This window comes from Thamnophis elegans, chromosome 1 (genome assembly GCF_009769535.1).
Source record: "Thamnophis elegans isolate rThaEle1 chromosome 1, rThaEle1.pri, whole genome shotgun sequence".
NCBI lineage: Eukaryota > Metazoa > Chordata > Lepidosauria > Squamata > Colubridae > Thamnophis > Thamnophis elegans.
Window position 1 is genome coordinate 43,334,097 of NC_045541.1, and position 21,031 is coordinate 43,355,127.

Here is a 21,031-nt window from a genome sequence, read left to right on the forward strand (position 1 = left end):
TCTGGCCATCTTCTTTATCATTTAACATTTATCCTATAGTCGTTACCAATTATTTAACTGAATTTCCAGTGAGTTTAGGGAAAAATCTCGTGGAGCATTTAAAAAACTATTGAGATGCCATTTTCAATGAAAATAGAAATAACTTAGAACTAACTGAAAAGATGTTCATTTTATTTAGTTGCTACCACACATACTACAAATGCAATCTGTAGCAAAACATGCTTTCTGAGGTGGTTTGAAATTACACTGCCTTTTATAACTACTTCATATTTTCAAATATAAGTCCTGTAATAATAAAACCTCCCTACCCTTGATATACCACTGTGTCTTATAGATCTGGATATAATCATATATCCTTAGAGCTGGTGTGACTGTACCTCCTACTTCAGGCCTTTCTGTTGAAGCATGGTCTTCTTGCCGTTCCATTTTTCATTTTGATAAATGTACCTCAGTAACAGCTTTTCAGCTAAGAGAGATTACACACTGGTTCATATCATAGAACAAGGAATATGCTCGGGGACAAAGATGAATGCCCACGCTCAACAGAATGTCTAAAGTGCCAGGGACTATGATAGAAATTCCTTAAAAGCATAAGCATGTCTTCATTAAAATGCATTGTCTGTATCAAAGATGTTATTTACATTGATGGGGGAGATACAGTAGCAAAAACAAACCCAAGTAAGAATAATATTTAGTTTAAAGCAAAATGACAAACACAAGACCAAGGATATGACAATGTGGAAAGCTGGAATCTGATGGAAACAAAATTATTTATTGTTAAATAATATTAAATAATTATTAAATAATAATAGCATCGGGATTTAAGCAAGCAAAAGTTAAACAAATTATCAAGCAAATAAGAAAATTCCCATCAATTTGGGATTGCAAAACAGAAATGCTATGGTCAATATATCATATCAAATTGCTGGGCATTTTGATTTTCTGAGCAGGATCAAGTTGTTGCTGTTATTGTTATATTGACACTGTTAGCTTCATAGCATCATCTAAACTTCACTGAAAACCTTTCTTCATGCTCGTTATTTGGCACTATAGTGGTTGGATGACTCTAGAAGATACCATAAATCAGTAGAGTAAAAATTACCACAGAATGATATCCTGCATATGAATGCCAATCTTTGATCCAATTGCATATTGTGTGCAGTCTTCAGTTTCAAAGGAATTCCTTTGAAAGGTTTCCTAGATATTTCAATAAAGGAGGAAGTCAGTTGTACAAGTTTTCCCTGCTGTGAACATATAAATCTTCCTAATTAGTAGGGAGGTCCTTTCATATTAGAGTTCCATTAAGTTGTCAAAAGAAAAAAAAATCCAGCAATATTATCATAAGGAGCTCAAAGGGATGTCTCAGTTCTTACAACTTTCGACTCTCAATCTTCAGAAGTGATCTCATGTAGAGGAAAATCTGTACATCCTATCTTCTGTAGTGACCCATGATAGTCATCATGGTATAGAAATGAAGGCATTGGACAGGAGAGATGTCCAACCTCAGTCTCAGAAGCTCTCTGGATGCTTCTGAGCCAGTAAGTATCTCTCAGCCTATCTGAGCTTGCAGGGTCATTGTGGTGGGGAAAAGTACAAGGAGGGTTTGTACACTTGCTTGAGCATCTGAAGAAAAGATAGGATAGAAAGCAAACACACAATCAAATGTAGAAAGGCAATTCTATAAGCCTGAATGTAATCTCTTTGAACTGGCTGTGCCATATATGACTAGGGGTCAATATTGATGGATCATCAAAAATATGAAACAGTCTGTGACATCAATGCATTTGTTTAAGAATGAAGCATGAAGATAGATAGATAAGTAGACAGACAGACAGACAGACACAGACACAGACACAGACATAGACATAGACACAGACATAGATATGTGTGCACATGTATGTGTAAATATATATATTTGTGCTGATAAATAAATAAAGGGATTTATTTATTTATCTGAGGTTAGAACTGAGGTTCGAATCCCAGTAAGGGTATGGCTAGCTGATGAGAGCTAAATAGCTTGAAATAGATCTATACTAGTCTCCCTTTATTTATTTATCAGCACAAATACAACACATATGGTATATAGTATATACAGTATATAGCTATACAGTCATTTATATCAATGCATTTGTTTAAACAGTGTAAATAAAATGTGTTTTAAACAGTTTTTTTTTAAAATCATTTATTTCATGTTATGTGCCATACTAGCAGCCCAAACAACTGGGGATTCGCACCAATTTCCAATGCAAAGTGTAGTTCCTTGAATGCAGAATAAGTGGTCACAGAATGAATGTTCTATGGAAGTATAATGTTTTTCAAGATGCAAAAAAATGGACCATGGTTTTTTTTAAAACTCATTGGAGAATGTTCCAATTATCAGTCCATCTGGAATAAGTGTTAGATTCAGAATAGAAAGTAATGTAGATTTCACCAATTCTGAAAGGTGTTAATTAGACAAGATCGCCACATGAAAGAGCATCTTCAATTATCATTAAAATTATTCCACTGAACATTTCCATAGAGGAATGCTAGAACAATGCAGAGGCAAAGAAGCTGTCAGATGGTTGAGGTAAACAGCCCGTGTATATAGCATGCCTATTCCCAGGAAATCTGCCTATCATAATGAGATTGAGAAATCACAGCTACTGTGGACTTAGCCCAGCATTAAATATGGTTGGGGACTAACCCACTAATAGAATAACTGCTGATTAACTTAATCTTCCAATGTTCTTTGCAGCTGTTGCAGCTACCTCTGTCATCTCTGCATAGTTTATTGTTCACAAGTTTTTGATTTCACCCACCCCAGAGCGGATATGATTGACATTGGCTCTGCTTTGCAATTTATTGTTCAAACCATATCTTCCTTTATATCAGGCAGCTCAACTGCAGAATATAGGTCTGGGAGAAAGATACACAGTGAACTATGATTACCATAAGTTATCCTTGTGGAATCCTTGATGCTTTCTGACGTTGGTTGGTTCTTGCAGACATTTCATGACTCTACCAGGTAACATCATCAGTATTGGAAGGGAGCAGGGTTTGCTCTCTGTTTATATACTAGTGGCTTTTCCTGTCTTTGTTGGTGGAAGGGTTCTTGGTAGTTACCCTAAGTTACTATGAAGCCAACCATGGATTTGATATGCTTCGGTTTATCAAGTTGCCTGTCTTAACTATTGTTTTTTGTATTGAGATTTGATCCTTGTTTGATGATCAGAATCATTGAGAGTGAGTTGGGTGATCATATAAATTTTAACCATCATCATCATCATTATCACCAGCCATATCACCACCACCATCACTTTGTAGCCAGAGAGACACTGCCTGGGATATATCAAATCACAAGCTTTGTCCCGTCCCCCCCTTTGGGGGCATGAATACCAGATCACAATGTACATAGAGTAGAAATATACATCAATCTGACCTCAACCCCTCCTTTCTTCCCTAGGCAATGCTGCTGACCTTTGAGAGTAAGGAGTAGAAAGCAAAAAAAAAAAAAAAAAAAAGCAAAATGGCGGTGGCGGTGATATGTTTGAAGTCCTGCCTCTTCTGTACATGTTTACCATGGCAGACAAGAGATAGAGCTTTGATTGTGTTGCCCCAGGCTACCATGCTGGTGCTGTTTTTGTGCCCCCTTCAAATGATGTTAAGCCACAATAAAGAACTGAGTGAAAAAGATAAACTGGACTAGAATCAACAAAGAAGTTAATTCTTTGTTATCCTAAACTACCTGAGTTTTTCTTTTAATTCTCTACATTCAAAAAGTACATTTTATAAGGATTTTGTGTTGTATTTTAATAGTTACAGACACTGATTTCCAATGAAAAGCATGTGAGAAAAATAACTCAATTTTTATTAATAAAAAATGGGTGAATAAAAATGAAAGAACTTTGAATCTTGGGTGTTGCTTTTATGTCCTCTGGGATTCTTGCAGAACATCAGGATAAGGATTCAGGATAATAAGAAGCAGTATGGAGAACATCTGTGGCTATTGAACAATTTTGCTGCAATTATATTTTTATGCAGGCCAGGGGAGCACAGACTTTCTTCTTAGTACTGTTGTTTTAAGTCACTAATACTTTTGCTCCTCAGAAAATATTAGAATATTTTCCTATTGTGTCTAGAAGCGATTCCAGCATATTTATGCAATGTTATCCAGCAATTTTTTTTCATACTTGATTGAACTAATGAGAGCTCTGGGACAGCATTTTAGGCTCCATGAGGTGGTCAAATTCTCATTTCAATTTTCAAGCCAGGTCTCCATGCCAACATGTGTTTCTTCCTTTTATTTTCCTGCTTCTGGCACTGGTTATTTCCCAAGTTGAAAAATGTTAAACTCAGAAAGTCCAAAAACTGGGTGTAAAGATGCCAATTAGCTGGGTGGGAATAGGTGTAATTATGAATATGAAACCTTGTTAGCCTTCTGGCATGTGCTGGAAACCAAGCAATTATTTCCACAGTTTCTTTATAAAGTTATTTTTCTCCATAAGTTCAACTCCACTGCAAGGGATTTCAGGAGCACATTGAGTTTTTGACTCAATACAGAAATAACTTGCCCATGGATGTTTTCCCCTCTTCCTAGTCTATACCACCATTATGATATTTCCTGGTGGTGTCCCATCCATGTATTGGATGGGTGGTGTCCCATCCCTGCTTTTTGAGATCAATACTATTACCTAAATGATTCCATTTAATTGTTTAGTTTCACTGAATTCTCATGTGTTCCATAGAATGAGCAGAAAGTGTTTTTTTAAAAATGCCAGATCCCAAAGTGCCCTTCATAATTCATAACAGGAACATTCTAGAAACATCTGAAGACTTTCATCTTGGAACCTTCAGACAGACATAGAGATTTTTTTCCATAATTTGCCAGCCTCTCGTATTACATAAGTGCTATTGAAATATAATTAATTTTCTACGATAATTAAAGGCTGAAGAAAATTATCAACTTTGGCTTCTTTCCAGCAGAGGATACTGACCAGAGCCAGGATCATCACCCTCTCCTTATTGCTCTGAAGCAGAAAAAGAGAAAACAACGATAAACATCCATTCTTTTTTCTCCTTTAAAAACCCCATATTCTTTGCTAGCATTTATCCTTTTGAAACCTCAAGAGCCTGTTCCTGGATGCAGAATAGCACAAATTGAAACTCTGTCAAAAATGTGGCTAAAATGTTCATTATGCACAGCACTGGATAATTTGTAAAAATCAACAGAGGAGATGAAAGCTCACTTTTTTATTTTTGTCATGGAAATAATGCCTGATGTACCTGGATGGCTCATCCCTTATTTCTATGTGTATTAGTATCTTCTTTTGAATCTGCATTCACTGCATGCCTGGGAGGCTTTGTTCATGTATACTGCTCTCTTTCTGAAATGGGAGAAGTGTATCCTTTCATCACAGGGAAATATTATGATCTGAAGTGCATCAACCCTAATGAAGATATCCCCCCCCCCAAAAAAAAGCACGAAGTCGCACATTGTACTAGCAATTGTAACTGCTTGAGATGTCATAATGAGTAAATCTAAGATCACGATGTTAATGTTGAAAAAACATATAGTATAAGTGATGGTGAAAGTGATGCTGTCACAATGCAGCCTATATTCCATTGGTGCAATTGTTTTGCCAAGCGCATCCTTAAAAAAAGACATGCTGCAGATTAATACTCAAAATATATCCCAGCAGACTACAAAAGCCCTTATTTGCAACGATGAATAGAGGCAGAATTTTGTCTTCATATTGTGACGCATTTTAATTTCTTTAGCCTTGGAGAAAATAACACATTGGAATAAATGCAGAATCCAAGACTCTTTCTCTTCTCTATTCACAGAAGAATACAACTATTTTAGATGACCCTGGAAGTCTCATTATCTAGAGAAAGAACCTTAAAAAACATCATCTAACATTTCTTGTTTCTCAAGAAATTTAAGATTTTACAAATGTATTTAGTTTAAAATACCTGCTTTTCCTTGAGTGTAGTTTTCAGCTTTTACAGAAGGCACATCCTATTAGCACATCAGCTATTTGCTAGATGAAATGCCTGAGAGATACTTTACACCTTGAAGTGTTGTCCTTTTAATCCATAAGCCAACGAAGATTTAAAGACAAAAAATGAAAAGAGAAATCAATCTGAAAATGTACCATTTGCAAATTATGCAAATTATGTCTACATAAAAATTAAGAATATGGACATGCCAATTACTGAATCTAGGAAAATGAAAACCCATGATGGTAACCTCCCATCAAAGGTTGCTACAGTAGCTTGAGAATCAGACATCTGGAGGATGATAGCTTGACTAACTCTATAGCAAGGAAGTGGTAGAGCCCGTAAATAGTCATTAAATGGAAATAAGTCAAGTGCCAGAGAAATCAGAAGGCCCAGGCAGTTCAAATGGGTAAATGGGATTTATTGTGAGCTTAAGCTCTCTATGAGAATCTGAACTACTAATGGTTCAGTTGGCAGTAGATAAAAATCAATGGAATTCAAGGTGGACAGGACTTTGATCTCTTGTGGGTGTGAAATGACTCAACATTGATTACATGTTTGAGCACTCCCACAAGCTCAGCCTGGTGAAATAGCAGAAAATAGCACTTTTTTTCCATTGAAAGTTTCAAACAGAATCTGTCATTAATTTGGTTTCATGGATGTCTTATGACTGGGGAGACCCATTACTCAAGGCCCTGAAACTTGAAGTGAGGAACAAGGGATAAGATGATGAAGATAAAGCCCGTTTGATCCCACAAAGTATGTTAATTAATTATTCTTCATTGATATTGCATTTTACTTGCAATAATTATATAGGTGTTCATATATTTCTCCTTTCTGTTATATGGTAACATTGATTCACATTATGGTGCTGTATAGTGTGAAGTCAATATGTTGTCTTCCTGTTTAGTATAATTTTATTAAGAATTTTATTTACAATAGTAAAAAATTAATAAAAAAAGATTAAAAGAAAGAATGAAAATTGCAGGAAAAGGAAATAGAAGAAAAAAGAGAATATAACAAAGAAAAAGAAAAGAAATATATAAAAAAGTTGCAACTATAAAGTATAAACCAATTTAATAACTCTCCATTCTTTATTATACAGATACTTCTTCACCCCATATTCTACCCCTTATTGATAAGCAAAACTATAAAACCTCAACTTTTCAATCCTTGTGTCAGAACTAAGAGTCCTTAAAGGGTTAGTATTTTAGCTTTGATCAATTAAATCAACTTTACATTCCTTCTTTTTACTTAATCTTTAATTCAATCAAATATTGTCATAAGATTTGATTTCCCTTCAATTCTTCTTTATCCCAGTTTATTCTGTGTATCCACTAAACCTCCCTTTTCCAAATTATTCTTGGCCTGTCATTTGTAGTTTCACTTTTGGTTCTTTCTCTATCTTGTTTCATATCTGTCCTTCTTCCATTAACATTTTGAGATATATTGTATCCATAAAAGCAGATATCACTACTGACAGCATTTATATTAATTTCTGGCTCCATTCTTCATATGATTTCCTTCAATATTTCCAACGTTATCATGTTTTTATTATTCTGTAAGTCCCAAAATTAACTGACAATAAAGAACAGGCTTATATATTTTTTCTTCTCCTTAAAATCTTTCCTCTTGTATCCAGTTTAATATCATCACTTATAATTTGTTATTACTTTCAGTAACCAGGATAGCCAAAATAATTCTATTTCCAATGAGAAGCCATTATTGTTATTGTTAATTCCAAAATCTTAAAGTCAAATTGCAATTTATCTGGATTCGTAATCCATTTACAATTTTAGATTAAAATCTTATATAGTTCTTTGATGTTTACTTCAAATTCCTTATTTTCTTAATCTATTTTTTCTGGTTTTTCACAAAGATAAACTCATCAAATGAAGACTTAAAACTTGTTGGTCTGAAGGTCTCTAATAACTTTAAGATGATCAATAGGCAATTCCCAAACGTGATTAGAAAGTGAGGTTTGAAAACTTACTATTCTTTAAATGATTCTGCTGTGGTTACAGGCAAAATGGCTGTTCCTGTCATCACCCAGTATTCAAACCACAGAAAACTGCTTTCCATGGTTTCCAGGTTCCTTGAACTGGTGTACTCTCTAGTGCCTTGATTCACGATCTTCAGTTCACCATATCTTCTCCAGAAGTCCAGCAAATGTTAAGGTCTTCTAAAGTTTTTTTAGTCACATTCTCAAAAAATAAGCTTCTTTGAGAATTAACTCCATGGAATAATGGGGAACATATTTCTGATGGATGATGTGTAGAATTTTTTGCATATGAATTTCTGGCCTGTTGAAGAAGATCTGATGGTTTTGCAATCTGGACATGTGTTGCAGAATTAAATTAAATCCTGATACAACTTGTCTTCCAGGATTATGTGTGATGTATAATGTACTGTTTCATCTCCATATAAATAAGACCCTTTAATATAGTTTCCATTAGCTTATCAGTTCCCAAATTACTTGAGAAACTGTACTGCTATTTCAGACCATTCAAGAGTATTATCACATTTGGTATTTTTTTCAACTTTCTATTATCAACTATTATCTAAGGTTAGGAAGCAGTACTGTGAATCATGTACTAAAAAAATAATCACCCCCCCCCCATTATTGAATCTTCATGTAATAGGCATTATAGAATTCAATAATTATATGAGACTAGCTTTTAGCTCTATAAAGGTAAATAGGCAAAAAGCTGTTTTTTGGTTTTTTTTTTGCAGAATTATTTTTCAGTGAACAACTTCAAATATAATAGTTCTTTTTTGGTTTACTTTTGGGTTTACTGAATACACTTTACAGGGATTATTGACATTAAGAATTGTTTTAAGTGGTATAAGAAGAAACCACTACAGTCTACCTTCCTAGACTGCCATCTCTCTCTCCCTCCCTCCCTCCCTCTCTCTCTCTCTCTCTCCTCTCTCTCTCTCTCTCCCCTCCTAAAAAGTGAATAAATAAGCATTGACTTAACACATTAACTAAAACATACTTTTCTGAAGCAGCTGAAGAACACTACCATTAATTGTCCAAATGGTACCTTTTTCAAAAGGCAGCTGGTTTTTATTTGAGAAAAAAATAACTAAAGTCCAGTTGCCTTTTGAAAAGCACCTTTGGGACAACCATGACCTGGATGACTGAGAATTTTCATGGACAATGATCATTAATTCATTCCAATGGTCACTGCTAGTCTATCTACAGAAATTTAGAAACATGGAAAGGGTATTTTAGAACTATTATTATTTTTACTTTATTTTAAAAAGTCTCCTGCAATATTTAAATCTCAACTATTTCAATAAAAAGAATTGTTAGCATGTTTTTTCTCTGCAGAATTCTGTAAGCGTAGGGAAGAACTCAGGGGTGGGTTCCTGCCAGTTCTAACCTCTTCTATGGAAGAGGTTCCACAAATCTACTGTGCTGTTTAGAACCGCTTCCAGCTCCCTCCCCCTGCCCATCTGCACCATTCTTGCCCCATGCGCCCCTCACTGATTGGCTGGCTCACCAATCACCCGCCCGCCCCTAAGAGTCCTATCTAAACCTTAAAGTCTTAAAGCTGTCAAGTTTGAACATCCCTGGTTTTTTTTTTCTAAAGGGTTAGGGGTGCAAGGGTCTTGTAACTTAACAGCTTTAAGACTTGCCTGCTTCAAATGCCAGAGTTTCTGAGCCAACATTTTGGTTGCTAAGCAAGAGCATTGTTAAGTGAGTTTCACCACATTTTACAAGTTGGCCACGCCCACCCAGTCACATGACTGCCAAGCCACTCCCACTCAGTCACATGGCCAGCAAGCCGCTCCCACAAAGCAGGCCACACCTACAGAAGAGGTTCTAAACATTTTTGAAACCCATAACTGGAAGAACTGGAAGACTGTGGCTGAGACTAGTGGTGGGAAAAGGAAGAGTTTGAGATATTCTTATGAAATGATCACTATCCAGGCACTACAAAGGCAGTAACATTTTTTATTTTTAATTTACAGCCCTAGCTTAGAAAAGTCATTTGGTAACATGCTAATTTTATAAAGTTTCTTCCTTTTATAAATCCATATGTGGTTACATCTGTGTGCATTAATGCTATGCTGTATTTTTAAATTCTGTGACTGGTCTTGGATCACAAATAAATAATAAATAAATGGGCAGAAGCTTACCCTCCTGATTCCTACCAAGAAATGAAAAGCTTAAAAGGGCAAATGGAATCCTGACATGATTGAATGCTAAGCAACTAAAAAGTCGAGTATCTATGTCACAGGAAAGTGCTGGGCCATGAATTATGTGGCAAACCAAATGCACTAATGAGAAAATGGAAAGCTAGCACCAGCTAAAATCAAAGGTCAAATGCTAAGACTATATTACTGCTATATGCATAATCTTCTAATACCCAACTTCATTTCTTTCAACGCCTTGACTTGTAATCTCTGAATCTCACTAATAAGTTTAATTCTGAACTTTACAATCATGCCTCTCATGAAATTTCCTACAATAGCATCGGTCCTCGGCGAATCTCATTTTAGGGTCAATAGATTCTTCTGCAATCTTAAATGCTTTTGCTTCTTTGTTAAACCTTTCTTCATCCATGAAACCAATATTTTTGTTCTTGTTTATTTTCTGTTGGTTTTGATCCGCTGCATGAATCCTTCGCCTACCTTGGTTGACCTTCCTCTTTCTGGACTATCAGTCTTGTTCAGTTGCTGCCCTCAAACTAGCCGTCTGTGCATAGGGGTCTATTAAGCAAGAAAAGCCCATTTATACTACTATCACAGAGGCTTGCCTTTGATTAATTGTCCTTTTAGTCAAACAATAAAGAGGCTAAACCTTCCGGGTCGCTCCCTAGCAAAAATCCCCACTATCTTCAGTTAAGATGATTCAAGCTTGGCAGCCCATTGCTATTTTTTCCAAAGAATATATAAAAGTCTCCTCTATTTCTGCTTCTATAATTCTCCTCCCAAACCAGCTTATATGTAGGCCATGTCAGCCAAGGTGCTCTACTGTTGCTGTTGTTGCTGTTTTCAAGCCATCTGCTGCATAGTTGTGCTAATTCTCTTTAGGAGCTAATAGGTATTCAAAAGAAGTTGTAGACCTTTTAACATAACTCAACTTGTTTTTTATAAGAAGTGTTAAGCTCTCAAGAGGATAAGCAGGGAACTAACGTACTTCAGTCTAAGCCTGAAACTCTTGACTTCCTCTTGAAGAATCATTTCATGTTAGGTTGACTTGGTGGTTCTAAAGATCAATTTCCTTTCTCACCTTGACAGTCTTCAGATGAGCTGAGGTTTCAATTCCAAAAATTATGAAAAGCTATGAAGATAATGACTAATTTCACAGAGATTTCTATGGTGCGCCTCCCCCCTTCCCAACAGTTAAAAAGACATCATTTGAAATATATGGTTCAGATATAAAAGAATAGAATAACAGAGTTGGAAGGGACCTTGGAGGTCTTCTCTTCCAACCCCCTGCCTAGACCAGGAAGCCCTATTCCATTTCAGACAAATGGTTATTCAACATCTTCTTAAAAACTTCCAGTGTTGGAATATTCACAACTTCTGGAGGCAAATTGTTCCACTGATTGTTCTAACTGTCAGGAAATTTCTCCTCAGTTCTAAGTTGATTCTCTCCTTGATTAGTTTCCACCCTTTGCTTCTTGTTCTAACCTAAGTTGCTTTGGAGAATAGTTTGACTCCCTCTTCTTTGTGGGAACCACTGAGATATCGGAACACTGCTATCATGTCTCCCCTAGTCCTTCTTTTCATTAAACTAGACATACCCAGTTCCTGCAACCATTCTTCATATGTTTTAGCCTCCAGTCCCTAATCATCTTTGTTGCTCTTCTCTGCACTCCTTCTAGAGTCTCCACATCATTTTTACATTGTGGAACCAAAACTGAATGCAGTGTTCCAAGTGTGGCCTTACCAAGGCATTATAAAATGGTATTAACTCTTCATGTGATCTTGATTCTATCCCTCTGTTTATGTAGCCTAGAAATGTGTTGTCTTTTTTGGCAGCTGCTGCACACTGCTGGCTCATATGTAAATGATTGTCCACTAGGATTCCAAGATCCCTCCCACAGTTACTACTATTGAGCAAGGTAGCACATATACTGTACCTGTACATTTTGTTTTTCTTGCCTAAATGTAGGACCTTACCATTGAATTTCATTTTGTTAGATAGTGCCCAGTGTTCAAGTTTGTCAAGATCCTTCTGTATCTTAAGCCTACCTTCCAGAGTATTGGCTATTCCTGCTAGCTTGGTGTCATCTGCAAATTTGATGAGTTCCCTGTTTATCCCCTCATCCAAATCATAGATGAAGATGTTGAAGAGTACCGTACTTGGGGTACTCCATTGGATACTTCACTCCATGTAGATGCAGTTCCATTGAGGACTACACATTGAATGAGGTATGGATAAAACCATAGCAATGTGCCATTTTTTTATTTTACTTATATAGGGTTTTTATTGGATGCTCAAAATCTACTTTGGAAACTTGTGGTATTACCTAGGGCAGATTTGTAGATTGCATGGAAAAGGAATAAGAGGAGCAGTACCTATAATACATAGATGCCTACTCATGAAAAAATGCATTTTGTTCTTGTGTCTTAAGTTATCCTGAAGTAGAGCTGGCAATATCTTATTACAAAATGCCATGCTAGGAAGTAAATGCTGGCAGGAGAGGGGAGGCAAAGCCAGGATGATGAAGGATAAAGCTAGGGTAAGTCGTAGCCTCTCTGCAATTCTCGAAACTAATTGTTATCAATCAGAAAATTAATAAAAGCATTTATTAAAAAAATATGTTTCTTTTTATTGGTCTCCATCAGGGGTATCCAAAAGGGTGGTTTAAAAGAAAACAAGATGGTGGAGACACCTGAGTGATCAAACCCTGCCACATTTTTTTAGATCCATAGGATAACACACATTAAAAGGATTCAATCACACAATTGCACCTGCCATTTTGATTTTTTTTTTACTCTTCCATCAGATATCTCTAAACTAAAGGCTACAATAATTACCTTCCTGGAAAAAAATGGCAATTACTTCCACCACTTAATTATAAAAATATTTAACTTTGTCAGTTGTGGTTTAGGCACAACATTTTAAGTTTCCCTTTGCCTTCCAAAATGTTCTTCTTTCTCTTTTCCTCCTCCAGTTTTCCCTCTAATAGTGCTCTTTAAATTTCCCCTTATTTCCTTGATCAATTCTCTTCCAATCTTGCTTTCTTAGGTTTCTGTTTTATCATCTACCAGTTCTGCTTCTCAATGGAAGCATTACAGTCCATGCAATTAGATTCCTGTCCCAGAGATTTTAAATAACAGTATGAGTGCCAGGTTTCCTAAAAATCCAGGAAAATGAGGGATCAGAAGTAGAAGAAAGTTCTGTATGTTTGTAAGACTTCTTCCAAGTTATATGGCAAATCAATGGATTAATATGGAGTTAATGTGGCTGATCTTAAGACAAATCCCCTGATTCTAATTAGATATGATTTCTTCAAAGTGCTGCTTAGCATTTTTAGGTTCTGGGGAAATAACTAACTAACCTATATGCCTTCTTCATAGGCATCAACATAATTTACTTGAAATGCATAATCCTTTGTACTGGATTTATGTAAATGTCATTTGAAATTTCCCAAGTCAATGCCTTCTCTCTCATTCTCACTCTCTGTTTGAGAAATGAAATATATACAGATATTGGGGGAGAGGGAAATAATGTTATTCACAGGAAAACAACTTTTGAACAGATACATTATTTAATATCATCAATCTATATAACAAATCAAATTAAATCAAAAGCAAATCAAATATATTTATTGCATGTTTGGCCAGCCTGTACAAGAAAACAGAGAAATAGTTTGATGCAACATTTCATTATTAGGAAAGGGAAAAAATAGGACAATAAAAATATATCTAATTACAAGCTTTGTACAGTTGTACAATTTTGGTGAAAATATTTTGCCACCAAATATGTGAATGTTGAGGTAGTGTCCCTTAAAAGATAATAAACATAAAATTTATCAGTGTGGCCTTTGTATTTGGAAATAATTGGAGAGATCAGAGCCCATTTTGGGACATCATAACAATATACCAATCAAATATTTAAATCATGTTTTCAATATTGTCTCAAAGGAAAAATAGAGTAAAATTTTTTTTAACAAAACTGATTGAACTTTCCTCAACATTCTGGAATGTCAAAAGAGTCCCAGTTGTCCAAACAAACTTAGTGGAATTTATCTTCAAACCTGATTTTACTAAATGTATGTAACCAATCTGTTCCTTCAAAAAAGTATATCAATCGTTCTTTTCTTTAAAAGAGAAGGAAAACAGCATACATTGTCAACTTCACACCTATTTGTGTAGTGTGAAATTTCTGGGGTGCATTATTTATTTAAGTTTGGTTCCCTTTGGAGACAGAAACCTGGAGTTTTATGGAATTTTACAGAATTTACTTTTTATTTACAAATAGATATGTTCTCTATAAATGAATATATAGCTTAATAATAAAGAGCCAAATGATTATGATAACATAGACATATCTCTTTCTCTTTCTTTCTCTCCTTGCCTCCTATACTTATTTTCATTTCATAAATAATATGCAGCTCCTTTTCTTTTAAGAGGACTTTTTATAATTATTTTCTGCCCATCATTTATCCTTTTTTGAGTGGGGGACAAGTCCATGCTGCAGTTTAGACTTTTTTCCTCCTTTGCTGCCTTTGGCTGTTTTTTAAAGCCAATCTTAGAAACAAAGAAATTTCAGTCTCGATGGCAGTGGGTTGACAATAGGACAATGCTAGTATTTGGTCTGGATTATGGCCATTAGAAGACCACATCGGTTCTTCCCAGTGGGTAGCTGGAACCAATTTGCACAGCCTTATGACAACTGATTATTAACTTTTCTGGAATTTTGCAAGTTGATTGCCAGAAGAGGTGAGCTTCAATACCTAGCATACCAATTAGCTATTCTGCAGGCTAGTAGTATGCCAGCAGCAATGGAGGAGACATGGCAAGTTTCTTTATTGCTTTTTTTTTCCCAAATAATTGTATTAAATATTAAAATTGTACAAATAAAAGTGATAAACTACAAAAATAAAGGAATAGAAATTGAAAAAGAAAGAAAACAGCATAATATAAAAGAAAGAAAACAAAAAGAAAAAAGAAATGTAAAGAAGTAACTTTCCCCTTAGTCTCAATAAGTATAAACAATTTAACAATGTATCAATTTCTCTTAAAATATAATCATTCTTCTTTCCTTATCACATCTCTTATCTATAGGTAAATCCTTAAAAGCTCATCATTCAGTCTTGGTCAGCAAAAGTCCATTGTTTATCAGAAATATCAGCAACATTTTAACCTTGGTGAGATAGACCAACTTTATATTCCTTCCCTTTAGTTTTACCAATCTTGATCTTTAATCCTTTCAAATAATGTCCTATAAGTTGAATTCTTTGACTTTTTATTTTCTGTCCCTTCGAACCAGATCTTTCAAAACTTTGGCAGGTCTCCCTTGTAAATCTAATAGAGGGAAATTATTCAAATCACACTCCTGGTTGGTTATATATCCCTTTTAATTATCAAATGTCATATTTTGCTCTATTCTATATTACTAAGGTGTTTTTCCTCCTTTAATTGTATTTTTTACTTCCTTTTATTGACCTGTAGTGTCCAACCTTCATAGTCTATCCTTTCACATTTTTAATCCAGGGTTTATCCCTGCCCACTGATCTTCACCATAATGCCATCCCTGAATATGTTGTCTTTGTTCCTTCAGGGATGTCTAGCTTTCCATGTCCTCATTAAAGTCTCTGGTAGGGCACATACTTAAACATTTAAGAACTGATACCACTGGTTCTTTCCTTATTTTTTAAATTTCCAGGGTAGGGTAACCTGAGTTCTGTGAAGAATATTCCAATGATTGTGTTTTCCTTTAGAGGCCATTCTTTCTCTATTAATCTTTGTGCCTTTATTTGGTATCCCAGCTATTCACACACATGAATGCCTTCAGTAGACCTTTTGTTTCTTTTTTCTTTCTGGCATCATTGTTGCTCTAGTAATCAAAACAATAGGAGAACAGATTGTTGTTTTGTTCTAACATTCTTAGTGGCAAGGAAAAACTAATAACTCATTCAGAAAAAACAGTAAGTAGAGATGTTATTACCTTTCAAATTAAAGATGTTAAAAAATTAGGAAAGAGAAGGGAAGTTTTGCACAACTGTGAGAAAACAACAGGATCATGCTTCACCCATCCTGAGCAAGAAAGAAAGAAACAGCCTACTGGGAGCTGTAAGGGGTGAACTGCATGATGAACTTATTGAGTTGAGGATAGTTCACTGACTTAATGGGCCTTTACTAGATCAACTTCAGGATTTTAAAATTTATGACCATCAGATAACATATCAGCAAGCCAGGTCAGGATGAAATAGCTGCTCAGGGAAATGAACAGCCACTGGAGGTGAGGGGTGTGTGGAGGTACTATAGCTAATCAGAGCTGGGTCTGCTACTAGAATGGAATGAAGCACTGAAGGCCATCTGCCCTAGAGGTTTTAAGATTGCTTAGCTTGAATCACAACAGTTTTAAATCAAAATTGGGAAGCATGCACATCTGAAATGGGTTGGGATGGGAGCAGGATAATTTCAACAATTTCTGCACTCAAGAAGCAGTGGGTGATCTGCATCGGCAATGGGCCAAACAGGAAGTATGAATCTTTTCTTTGATCCTATGAAGAGATCATCGGTACACATACTTAAGCAGCACATTTTTGTAAAATTTATGACTTTAGACAGTTATTGCCTGTGATCCTGATAGCATATTCACAGAAATCTGATAGAAACCCCATAAATATGAAATATAGCTAAAGTAACCTTAAAAGTATACAAGATCATTAAATGCCACTTGAATGGAATTATTTATCATTTCTAAAAGGTCAAACTGAAACCTAGATAAAATGGTTTGAGGTTTTAGGTCAAATCTAAACCTAAATAAAAATGCATATAAATTACCGAATTTACTTTCTGGTTGGTAGGAATGTAGTAATAAGTATGACATCTTTCTCTTTCCTTCTTGTTATTATTAAAACCTTTGTGCATTGAAAAACATATCTTTGCTTTTGGTCCATGGATTTTGCAATGCCAGTCTGAAGAATTCTTGCCAAATATAGGATTCTGTTTCATTGCAAGTAAAAAATCACATTCTCCATTGCAAAACACATATCTCAGTTTCCACAGCTTGATAAGATCTGAGTTATCATTGCATAATCCTGATTGAAGTGTATACCAGCCTCCAATTTACCTCTCACAACAATATTCTTGAACTAGAGATGGCTAAACCTGGCTGTGCTGATTTCTCACATACCTGTTGAGGAACTCAGGACACTTTCTCAGTTCTCTGCATGCTTGAATTCATGAACTCAGTCCCTCACCCTGCAGCACTGAAGGACAAGTCTGAATACAAATTCTACCCATAATCATGTACATGAAAAGAGAAGCTTTGATGTTATTGAACTCTCTGCCTTATCAAAGTCCATAACAGATGAGAATGATTATACAGAGCTCAAATAAACATGAGGACAAGTCTGTTTAAACGTTCATTTAAAAATATGTATAAATTTCTGTGGAGTTTCGTCTTCCTGGTTTTTATACCTTGTACATTTTCTTTAAAATAAAGCATAAAGGTAAAGGTCCCCTCACACATATGTGATAGTCATTCCTGACTCTAGGGGGTGATGCTTATTTCCGTTTCAAAGCTGAAGTGCCAGCACTGTCCAAAGACATCTCCATGGTCATGTGGCTGGCATGACTAAATGCCGAAGGCACACGGAATGCTGTTACTTTCCCACCAAAGTGGTCCCTATTTTCTACTGCATTTTTACATGCTTTCGAACTGCTAAGTTGAAGAAGCTGGGACAAGTAACAGGAGCTCACTTCATTACTTGGCACTAGAGATTCAAACCACCGAACTGCCAACCTTCTGATCGACAAGCTCTTAGCCACTGAACCACCTTAAAATAAAGCATATATAGAGTTATTTTCACAAATATGTGCTTTTGCTTGCTTTTATGCTAATATAAAAAGAACTGAATGTATCATTGATTGGACATGTCAAATTCTGAAGAATATCTGTACTTCAGTTAGCTGTTTAAAATACTTAATATTGAGAAGAAAATGTTTCTCTCGCTCCATCTTATACCTGCTGTTTCTTCAAGGCATTTATTTGTTATAGGACAAATCCTGCTTTCCTATAGGATATAGGTGGGTAAATTAAACATGAACAAACAAAAAGTCTTAAACACAATGTTGGTATTGTATTCGGAGAGAGCCAGTTTGGTGTAAATGTTAATGCATCAGGATAGAAACTTTTACCAACCTCGGAAGTATGGAAGGCTGAGTCAACCTTGAGCCAGTGAGACTCGAACTGCTAAACTGTAGGCAGTCCGCAGACAGCAGAAATAGCATGCAGTACTGCACTCTAATCACTGCAACATTGTTGCTCAGCCGTAGACTACACAACATCAGCAGTGCTAGAAGAGAGTGAGGTTTGATTTCTGAAGCACTGATGATATTACCTAACTGGGTAATGAATTGTCTGCAAGAAAACAACTAACCTCAGAGAGTATTAAGCATCCCACAGTTTAAGCCTGAGCTACAAATATTCTCTTCTATTGAAACTTCTTGCATAATAATTAAAGCATATATAGCTGAACTTGATTGCCTGATAGTCATTTCCTTAAAGTACTAGTTTTTTTTAGTCAAATTAGGTGACTGTTTCCAACGATTTGAAAATTTTGCATCTTTAGCATCATACTAAAAATTATTGCATTGAAGCATCCATGGTTTACCCATAGAACTGTCTGACGTATTTAGGAAGTGCATAAGGAAAGAGGAAATAGTAGGTTAGAATATTGTTTACAAACCAAACCAAGCTAAAGCCACTGTGGTGGCGCAAGGGTTAGAAACTAGTATTACAGGCTAATTCTGTTGACTGCCAGGAGTTTGATTCTGACCAGCTCAAGGTTGACTCAGCTTTCCATCCTTGTAAGATCAGTAAAATGTGGGTCCAGATTGTTAGGGGCAATATGCTGGCTGTGCAAACCATTTAGGGAGGGATATAAAGGACTATGAAGCAGTAATAAGTCTAAGTGTTATTGCTATTGCTAAACCCAAACTGAACAGCAGTGCATCAGTATTGATATTTTCTACAGTGGTAGCTTGGTACATGACTGCTTTAAAACTCATCAAATTTGGTTCCCAATGCATTTTGACATGAAAATGTTGTTGCAGTACTCAGACTTGTTTAATACTTGACACACAGCTGTAGGAAGAGGGGGAAGGCTGTAGGGAAGATACAGGAAGTCAGCCATGCTGGGAAAGTAGCTGCAAAAGGAGGAGATAGCCACAGAGGAAGGACAGGAAGTCGGCCATGCTGAAAACTTCACTATCATAAGAAAAGGGAAAGACATAAATTTCTTCTGGCTGAAACAAAGAGTTACATGGTAAGTAATGGGGTTTGTTTAGATCTCATCCTTTTTAATACCCATCGCACCTCTCAGAATAAAGTAACACCAAGTTCTGAGGTATCACTGTATTTTTTTAATCCACTCTTTAAATTTTTTATAATTTACTCTATTTTCAAATTAGAAATATAGCATAATGTACTGCTTAAAAAAAACATAGGAACCATGTAGGGGGGGTTTAAGAAAATATAGAGATTTACAGTATGTTGGCTGAAGTTTAATTTTTATTGACATTATAATTCCCTCTGAGATTTAGGGGAAATATGGAAATAAAATCAGGACAGACAGTTACAAATGAGAAAATATTGCTCAGAGCAAAAAGAACTGTGAAAAAAACTAACTCCAAATTAAAGGGAAGCAACAGAAGTTCAGCTTAGCTTGCAAGGCATATAGGTGGGGGGATGCACCTTCACACCTCCATTAAACACCATTAGTGTTTAATGGCGGAGTAAAAGAGAGAGAACCTCTTCAAAATGCCTGCTTTGAAACCCTCGTCAAAAATATGTAAGAGAGATTTCTGTCTTTTACTCACAGTATAACTTGTAATCAATGTCCAAACCAGATATGTCAATCTAAATCATAATGCTGCGATTGTAGTCACTGTGCAAAATTTAGCACAGCGTGATTCCTGAGATAGCTCACAATATCAAAGCATATTGGTTTTATAGGATTTTAACATTTGTATAGGGCAAAAGTGCTATATCAGTGTAACATAATGACTTTAGTTCAAAGTTTGGCACTTCCCTTAAATTTAAGAATCAATTCAGAACAAGAATGCAGTACAATATACTTTAAGGAATACAATAATTTCCTTTATATTTCAGGTTTTAATGCTTGAAAGTCTTTCATATCTCTTAATATTTAATATGTTATTTAGCAGTTATGATATTGGGAGGTATGAACCTTCTCAATAATATCAGCCTTCTACAGCTATTTTTTGTATTTTTTGCATCATTGATTTGTATGGGTCTCAGCTTGAAAGCCTCCCTTAAGGGGGCTTTAGAACTTTATATTACAGTGCTTATATTCTCTAGTGATCTCAGGAGGGATCCGGCACAGATAGGCCTCATGCATCTCTCTAATTTGAGAGACAAATAAGATAAATAAGAAGGAAGAGGTTCTAATCATGGCATTCCTTCCTACATGGTACTCTCACCCAGGCCTAAGACTGCTCTAATGACTAAGCATGCGGCTAAATATTTAAACATTTACAAGTAGCTGCTATCTGTGCCTGACTGTAATACCTAAAAACATCTTTCAGACTAAAGAAAGAACATCAGTCTATCAGATTAATTCTGCAGTGATTAGGTTGTATGCCATGAATTTGACTTTGGTGAAGCAATCTGTCATGTTTCAGTAAAATCTAGACCCACCAAAATTAAAGCTGTCAGCAGCTTCTGAAATAACTGGCAGTGGGCTGAGGATAAATAACTTAAAATAAATTGTGCATAAGAAATGTAGAAAGTGCAGAATTAAGACAAGCACATTTTATAAGAATGGTGATAGATTGATAGATGATAGGTGATAGGTGATAGGTGATAGGTGATAGGTGATAGATG

At 35.6% G+C, this 21,031-nt stretch overlaps 1 long non-coding RNA gene across 2 annotated transcripts; it reads right to left on the reverse strand.

Moving 5' to 3' along the window:
• Window positions 1–2,048: 2,048 nt before the first annotated feature.
• On the reverse strand, window positions 2,049–17,412 carry LOC116511419. 2 transcript variants are annotated; one of them, XR_004255744.1, is made up of 4 exons: window positions 17,315–17,412; window positions 5,956–6,068; window positions 5,266–5,366; window positions 2,049–5,009 (listed from the first exon to the last, which is right to left on the reverse strand). It is a non-coding gene; the product is annotated as an uncharacterized LOC116511419 (long non-coding RNA). The 2 variants fall into 2 exon arrangements; XR_004255743.1 differs by having other exon boundaries at window positions 2,049–5,366.
• Between the last annotated feature and the right edge of the window lie 3,619 nt (window positions 17,413–21,031).